The sequence below is a fragment of the Hipposideros armiger genome, unplaced genomic scaffold, assembly GCF_001890085.2.
Source record: "Hipposideros armiger isolate ML-2016 unplaced genomic scaffold, ASM189008v1 scaffold_16, whole genome shotgun sequence".
Lineage (NCBI taxonomy): Eukaryota > Metazoa > Chordata > Mammalia > Chiroptera > Hipposideridae > Hipposideros > Hipposideros armiger.
The window spans coordinates 360,584-370,104 of record NW_017731366.1 but is presented as its reverse complement, the minus strand read 5'-3'; positions in this window follow the sequence as shown (position 1 = coordinate 370,104).

The window sequence follows — 9,521 nt, the reverse complement described above, 5'->3', positions numbered from 1 at the left end:
CACTATAAATTTCTGAGCACACAGTTTTTCCTAGGGAATTCATTTCCAACTTTACAAAGAGACAAAATTAGTTTGAATTTCCCCAGTTATCTGTGGTAGTCTGCTTTTAGGGACTGTAGCTCATCTTTTAAATGTCACAGTGGTATCTAAATCTGATAAAATTAATCAATCAGCAAATGTCTACTTACCACTTGCTGAGATCTCAGGACATAGTTGCAGTCCTCAAGAAGCTCACAGTGTCTCTGGAGAAATGAGGTAAACATGGACAAAGCAGGGCAAAACGGTACATGAAGCCCGGAATGAGGCCGTGTGCAGAATTTAAGCGCTATGGGAAGAGAGGTTAGGTAAGGGGACTGGAATGGTGACAGTGAGTTGCCTGCATAAGAAATTATTTGAATATCAAAACATCAAGTTGTACACCTTAAATATATACATTTTTAATAGGTTAACGATATCTCAAAGCTGTTAACAAAAAGAAATTACTTGCTCTCAGTTTGAATTGTCGGCAGAATTCCATAGATGTAGAGGAGGAAAGGATTCCAGCTTAGGAGAGCACAGGCCACCACTCAGGTGGTCAATGACAGGAAAAGCCTGCCTGGAGTGGTCAGTGGATGTTGCCCTGAGGTTGGATCAGTAGCCAGCAGTAGGGGAAGAGACAGAAGTGGATAATGGACATTCCTGAAAACCAAGTCAAGGATATTAGATTACAAACCTGCAGCAGGTAATGGAGACTCTTTGCATGTTTGGGAATAAACAGGCTGTTATAATAATCCAGATGAACTTGATGCCTTGCTAGGTTTGCATGTTGATAGTGGGGATGAAGAATGGATATGACATAGATTATCATAGAAAACATTCAACATTTGATGAATATGCGGGAAATGGAAGGAGTCACAGTGAAGTTGAAGGTTTTAGGTCCCTTTTTATCCCCTCTCTGGTCAGTGTGCTTTCCTGTTGATCCAGTCATCCCTAAGGTAGATCCCAGAGAGTATTAAGTGAAATCAGTCTTTGTGTAGAACTCACCCAAATGTAGCATCTTTTCCTTCAATCCTCATGGGTTTACCGGCTCATTACTTCTGATTCACTGGAGAGCCTGAAGCTCTCATCTATTAGGACTGAACTTTATTCTTGCAGGCATTTAATGTTTTCTTTGCGTTTTGGAGAGGAATGATGGTCAACTCTGTTTACAAAAGGATGTAGTTTGGGGCCCAAGCAATTGTCAAGAGAAAATGTTTGAATTAAGAGAACAAACTGATTTTAATTGCTGATTTTAATGTGGTTAATTGCTATTTACCCTTTAATATTTACTCAGGCATCACCTCATGTAGGAAGCCTTCTCTGAGTACCCCGACTCCCACCCAGGGACACTGGGTGAGCAGACTAGGGTGTATGGTCGCCCTCTATAAAGTTCTGTCTAAATCTCAAAGTGCTTACCACATTGATCACCTTTACTCACACAGAATCAGTAAAAAATATAATGCAAAAACCTGAAAAACTATGGGGATGGCTGCCATGGATATTCAAAAAATGTACCATTTCATCTTCAACACATTTTCCCTGGAGCAGACTGCCTTTGTTCAAATTCCATCTCTTACTGTGTACCCTTAAGCAAGTCACTTCAACAACCTGTGCCTCGTCTTTCCTCATCTGTAGAACGGGGATAATAATATTGGGTTGTCGGAAAAGTCATGACGCATTTTTGCAACGAAAAACAGAGAAAAAATGTGTCATGACTTTTCCAACAACCCAATAGCATCTACCTAACAGGGTTGCCTCGAGGATTAAATGAAATGACATATGCAAAATGCTTAAAACAGTGCCTGACACAATCCATGCTACATAAATATTATTACGGCATGTGGTTGACCTAGGAGAAGAGGTAGGATTTGGACTGGAGCTGAAGGATAATCATGACTGGGTAAAGACAGCTGTATGCCAGTATGCGAGCACACGTGTTCACATGGCTGTAAGGATTAGCGGTTAAGGTGGTGTAAATCGTTGCCTTCATTTTATTTCTGCTGGTCCCCATTAGCTACATTGGGTTGGGAAAGTAATTCACTGGTATTTGGCTCAGTGGAGCGTAAGCTCCACATCGCTCTTCCTGACCTCATGACAGACACTGATACGTCGATGATGGCGTTGCCAGTGAACAGATGCAGCCTCAGAGAACCCCTCAAGGGAAGCCCTGCCAGGGATTGGAGGAACCCGACAGATGAGAACACACATGCCATTCCCAGGTGAGTCCCTCATGTCACAGCAGAGGAACCTGGAGACTAGAGAAGCGACACAACTTGCCCAAGGCGACACACAGCCAGAGCAAGAACTAGTACGTTAGCACTCTCTGGTTGACATTTATCTTACCATCACACATGACTGGCATTTTTTTTATCTATCACACATATCATTTGGTTAGCTTAGTTTCTAATTAGAATGGCTTCTGCCACCAATTACATTGGTGAAGCTTTAGATGGTGTGTGTGTGTGTATGTGTGTGTATAATATGAGTGTGTGTATATGTATATATATAAATATATATATATATATATATATATATATATATATATATATATATATAGTTAAAAGTTTATAAAAAAAGCAGAAGTAAAACTAATGAGTCACAAAAGTGGTAAAAGTGGTAATTAATAAAGGTTGTTATACACACACCAAAAAGACAGTTTGGGACCAGGAGTACTCAAACCAAAACAAGGAATGAGACTCAAGGTAGATTGTTATAAGGCAATTTTATACAGTGGGAAGGCAGTGACTGTTTATTCTTCACAGTGATTGGTTGTAATATGAGAATTTTCTTAAACGACAGAGAATTGATTAGTGGTACCTCATGTCAATTTTGAGACATAGTTTTAAGTTTTGCTTATGATTTCCAGAGGCATAAGCAAGAAATGACCCTGTCTTGCAAAATAAGCTAAATTAAGCTTTGCTTGTATGACTAAACTAGTTTATTCTGCTCAGGGAATTGTCAAGGCTGGTCTTCATTTTTTTTTATTTTAACAATATCATATATATGATATATATGTAATCTGTATATTTCGTTAAAGATGTATAACTGCAGATAATTAAAAACAACAAAAAAAGCCAAGTGCCTTCTTCTATGAGATGCCCCACAGCAGTGAAATGACTACGCCTCACATGCTCTGCAGCCGTGCTGATGGCGCTATCTATCTGACTGAACCAAATCATTGTGACATGATCTTGTACTCAGGTTGCAAATGAAAAAGCTGCACGAGGCTCATCAGCAGCAGACTGAGTGTACTTAAAGCTTCATGCCTAGCAGCATAAATTGTGATATCTGACTGCTTTTACGTGATGCATGATGAAATGATTGAAGACATCATTATGTGGAACAAAACCCAGCGGGGAGTGTGATATTCTTCACTGCTTGGTACTTCAGGCTCTTATGGGAATGATGAGTACTTTTCCTGAGGAACTGTAGGGATGTGTGTTTGTTGCAATTACCGTATTCCCCCATGTATAAGATGCTCCCATGTATTAGACACACCTTAATTTTGGGGCCTGAAATTTGAAAAAAAAATGTACTACATAAAGTTATTGAACTCAAGTTTTATTCATCATAAAATTCATACAACTCCTCATCACTTGCGGAAAATGCAAGTAAAAACATCTAAAACCACTGTATAAGACGCACCCAGTTTTTAGACCCCAAATTTTTCGAAAAAGGGTGCGTCTTATACATGGGGAAATATGGTAAACCTGTCTCTAGAGAAACAGTGGGGCCTTGACCACATGTAGACACATTCAGGGAACCCAGCAAGTGGGAGAGAGTAAGTGGAGTGTTCAGTTCTGAGCTGGATTTTAGTGACTTAATTAGTGCCCACTGAAACCACGGTAAAGTGGTTCTTCATCTTGGCTGAATATTAGAATCACCCAGGGAGCTTTTTAAACTACGATGCTGGGGGTGGTGTGGGGGGCTCCAGGGATTTTGATTTAATTTTTGTGAGTGGGGCCAGGTATTGGTGGTTTTTAAAACTCCCAGATGATTCTAATGGATTGCCGCAGCTGAGAACAAATGGTTCGGTACTTAAGGAGCAATATGTCAATTAGCCTTCTTTGACCAGCCTCCTTTTTAACCAGGCTGGCCTGGGGGTTTCTGTGAGAGTTAATGTCCAAGCAGGAGAGAAGCAGCAACAGGTAGGAGGACACAAGGGAGGTCCGGAATTTTTCAAAACCTTTACCCACTCGTTCGGGGTTTGAAAACTCTCCTTATAGGTGAGTCACTCAATATAAATTCTAGTGACAAATTGTGTCTGGAATAGGACTCTATGCCTCCTAACCTGGAATAGTAAAAAGGACTTAATTTATTCATCAATGCATTTAGTTAAGGAACTTTTACAGAAAAAATACATGGGGCAAAAAAAACCTGAGCTGTGTTCTCCAGCAGCAGCGCCCACTGTGAGAACGGACACAGGAGAGGCACAGGGTGTGCCTGTGTGGCCGGGCAGTGGACCTCTCCTCTCCTTCTCTGGGGCCAGGTACTGTCTCTGGTTCAGGGAAATAAAACTCAGGGCTGGGAGGACGGGATCTCCTTTGCATGATAAAGTACAAGAGATAGGCTACCAGAAGGTTACATCGCACAGTTAGCTGACTTCTTGAATGCTTTGCCCATTGGCTAGACCAGGACATGAACCGTTCCCTCTGGTTTGATTCTACTCAGAGCCGCCTTTCCTCACCCTCAATTCCTCATGTTCCTCCCACCCCATGGTGAAAATTGAGGATGCAGAGAATGACAGTAAACCCTTCGTGGGGCTGCTTGTAAGAGTAGGTAGGGTGAGGTTAAAAGGACTGAGGGACTGGGGGGGAACCCGGAGGGGCTTTGGAGGGGATGGCTCCTGAAATGCAAGCGGAATGAGGGAGGCCTCTCCCTTACATCCACCACCAGCTGAAGGAACTAGATTTTCTCACCTGCATTTCACGGAAAGGACGGATTAATTGCGCTTTGGGATTTTGTGTATTTGTTTGCTTTTATTTGTGGACTATATTGCCTTTCTCCCACAATGATGGTTAATGCCAGGGTTACAAATGCCATAGCATTTCAGAGAAAGGCCAGGTTGCTATCAATCACCAGGGGAAGTTTCAGGAAGTTGAAATGCTGAGAATCACTAGAATTTCATACAACTGCGGACTTTTTAATTGGGAGAATCTCTGGAGTGACCCCACTTCCTAATTTTCTAATGAGGTCATTAAGCCTTGAGAAATAATGATGGCGTGATATAGGGGATCGTGTGAAGCAGAGGGACCCTGATAAGCCAGGCCATTGAAGAAGGAAAATGTAAGGACTACTGGAGCATGGAGAGAAGATCAGTTGCCTGGTTATTCACAAGATTTATTTTAACCTTGGGCAAAAGTGAATTATTTTAACAAAAGAAAATTATGGTAGGAAAATGGTAAGAAAAACTACATGAGATCAGGGAAATTGAGGGATAAGGACAGAAGAGAAGTATTGCAATTTACTTGGAAGTGAGGCTTTTCCAGTATAAACTTAGAAAACAAAAGAATCATGCTTTTTCCTTTTCCCTTTTTCCTTCCTTCCTCCTCTCCCCCATCTCTCTCCCCTTCCTCCTCATTCCTTCCTCCGGTCTCATCACTCAGTGGGAATCCAAGCTGAGTGACTGGGGCTTTCCTCCATCACTGTGTCCCTAGTGATTGGGATGATGCCATCCAGGAAGTTTACCTGCTGTGTGTGGCTGTGCCAGGCAGGGGCTGGGAGGGAGGGACATAGGGAGCTCTCCTCTGTTTTGCAGTCTCCCCACCGCCACAACCAGACCTCTGTTAGAAACAAAAATGCTATCATAAAAAGGAGCAATTTGAATTTTGAGTTTCATATGGAAATGATTAGAGGTGTGAATATTGTCAATGGAATACATCATCATTGTATACAAAAAAGCTACAGAAATAGGCTAGCATTGTAGTGAAGGCACTGTAATTTTATTTTGGAACTTCTGCCTCTTATTTCCTTATAATTTCTAAGCAAGTAGCTAAAATTAAACATTGGTCAGCCTTGTCTCGCTAACCTCACCATTAAATCTTCTCAATGCTATGACTTTCATTATGGTCAACATAATAATTCAGGAATAAATAAAAAAGAACCCAAGCTCTAAAGTTTGCTCTCAAAGACTTTTTAAGCTGTAGAATAGGTGTTGGGAAATTTTAATCCCAAGGAACAATAATGTTACTGATATTTTGGTTAGTCAGTTTTGATGATTCCAAGTACCTAGAGAATAACATTCTGTCTCGTGATGAAAAATTGGAGTCCTTTCTTCCAACCAGAAGTATAAGGACTCTTGATGAGTTGTGGTGAAGCTTTAATTTAAAAGTTGGAAAAACGTCAAAACATAATAGAGTTTGGTTTTTTCAACTTTTCAAAACGGGTCTATCCTTTCTTATGGGCAGCTAATCAGCTCTAGAAATAACTCCCAAAATGAGGAGGACGTTTCCTTTGGGGGTGAGGGTTAGATATTTAATGAAAAAGGTTTTGTGTATTTAATGGAGTTACCACTTTGATTTAACCCATAAGCAAGATGTACTGACTTTCCAGCTACAACATATGTCAAATCAGATCAGTATATTTCTATTTCTTTTGTTACCACCTTCATTCTCATCTGCATCGGGTCTCCCTGCTCACACTCATGCTGACCCATCCGCTCCCACACAATGTCCAGCGTCGTCATCTTAGTGCAAACGACATTCTCCCTCCCTCATTGCCCCACTGCATCAAGTCCTGCATTTAGACGTTTGGATGTTACTCTAATGCAGCCCCTCAAGAGCTCTGCTGTCCCCAACCCTCTTGCTTTTTCTTCAGCACCCTGCTGTTCATCTTATTAAGATGTTTTTTTTTTTGCATATTTTTTGTGTCATCTTGCCTGCAGGATTGTAGGATTCAGAAATCCAGGAATTTTTCTGTTTTCTTTCTCATTCATCTTTTTTTCCTAGTGGCAAGTTCAATAAATAGCACAGGGTAGACTTTTTCCCCAGTATTTTTTAAATAAAAGAATTCAAACATACAGTAAAGAGAATTTTACAGTGAACACCTGAATACCTATCACCTAGTTTTTACTGTACTTTTTCATCACATATCTATCCATTTTTCCATCTATCTATAAATAGATTGTGGCCTTTTAATACATTTGTTGAAAGAATGAATAAAAGAACGAATTCATGTTACTCTCTTGGTCGATAGCTGGAAGCTGTCCATCCTGAGGCTCACCAAATCTGAGCTCTTTTTTTTTCCATGTGGACATGGTATCAGGGACTATATTACATTCCCTAGGATGTGTATCTTGCTGTACCAGGTACTGGGCTAGATGCTGGGGGTTCAGAAATAAGTGCAAATTTCCTGCCTTTCAGGGGCACACGCTATACTAGTGAGAGGAACTAAATATGTTAGTGATGGAAGGAGAAAGAAGTAGAAAATGTGGGCTAGTGACTTTTTTTGCACACAACTTATCAATAAAGACTGACCAGTGTTGTCCTGATGTTAAAACTGCCTTATTTTTTGGCATTTTGTGGTGTTTTTTTGTTGCACCAGTAGATAAAACCAATTGTTGACTTGGCCAGTACCAGTGAAAGAACATCTTATGATTCCTACTTTCGTGAGTGACAAATGCAAGTCCGTTTAAACCATGGCACCTTTGGGTTTTTTTTTTTTTAAGTTGTATGCACCATTGAAACATACAAATAATGATGCAAAATAAAAATATATAAAACATGTTTCTAATCTAGGCTAACTATGGTCAAGGTATAGAGCATCTCTGCTAGTCCAGAAAACCAACACAGTGGGCCGGGCAGGCAGAGCTTTCTTCCCTTCTGTGCCCAGGTAGTATTTTTTTTTTCCTCTCAAACTGTTTGATTATACTTTTCACCCTGTATTTATTATTTTGATTTCTCAGAGGAAATGCTTACATTCAAAGTGACATCCTGGGGCAGTGGTTTGCAATATTGTTTATTATGCGTTGCTGGGTCTATTCACATTTCTCTTCGTTCTTATTTTTAGAAGGAGGATTATAAAAAGGTCAGTGCAGTATCTTTGTGATTGAATTCCAATGGTACTTAGCAGGGGTCCATGTAATAAAGGTGTTGAATCATTGTGAACTGGGAATCTATCCAAGTTCATGCTTTAACTGAGCATCCGCTGTTAAATATTTTAAAGCGAAAGCAATCCTTCGAAATAGGCATATGTGCCTGGACAGCGCAGAAACGGCGAGCACAGTCGCTGGGTAAGCCGCAAAGGTGCTGGCTGAGATTTGGGCTATTTGTTTCTCTAACCTCAGCTGTCTCCTCCTAGCTCTTATCCTGTTATTTGATGAGGTTCTGCTTTCCAACATTTCGGTGACTCCCATCCCACCAACTTTCATTCGCTCACGTTGTCCTCCCATGGGCTTCCATGTGGCAGCTATGTCAGGGCCCAGTGTGGCCCTGACCTGGATTTGCCTCCTTGCTTTGCCACTATTAGCTATAGGACCTTGAACAAGAAATAGACCTTTTCCAAGTTCCAGGTTCCTTACCTGTAACTGAGAGACCTTAATACCTACTTCAACATGGAAAACGTGTCCACCGTGGAGGAGACCCTTGGTAAATGTTAATTTGACCCTCCCATTTTAAGATCCGTTGACCCACTGGCCTAGTAAGAAATGATAATTTGGGGGAGAAATACGGATGTAAGCACCTAGATAGTGCAATATGAGGAAAAAGCCAATCTGAGGTGGATATTTTATTTATAAAATTAAACCTAATTTTATTTTGCAAAAATCAACAAATACATGTTCAGATCTGGTTTATCTTCAAAACACGTGTTTGTTTTTGAGTTTTTAACAAACATGCAAGTTAATATGGCATGCAAAACATCATTCTCTCTAGCTGTCTTTGGAAAAATTTATTTTCAAAGCACAAGGGTGCAAATATTGTCTAAAAACTATTTACATTTTTACTCCAGAATTAGTAACGTTAATACTTATTGAGAGGAAAGAAAAACTGCAAGGTTTAATCTTTGGCATTCATATTTAATTCAACAATATAATTAAAAACTTGTAATTGTATTTAAGATAAACACTTTGCAGGAAATTTAATAAATCTTGTTTTTGCTCTGCAAAGGAGCCACTATATCAAAGCATTTAACTGGAGTTGTCAAGTTCCTGCTGGCAGAATATTACTTCCAGCCTATTTGTTAGCTTTTCTTCCTGTAGCCCAATACATGCTTTTTTTCTCCCCTCCACTGAGTGAAAGAACAGAAAGAAAATAATTTATTTTCTCTTACCCTGCCCCCCCCCACCAGCATCATGCAAGGCAAGGCAACATCTCAAGTCACAATATCTGAATTTACTTTGATTATAATTTTTTCTTACACTTAAAAAATTAATTTGTATTATAATACTTACTGGGTTATCTAAAATCAACATTGTTGATTTTAAACTGTTATAAAGCCAGACTTATAGAGGCTTTTGAAACAATTCACAAACCATGTCTGAAAGGAGATAATTACCTCCAGCCTAT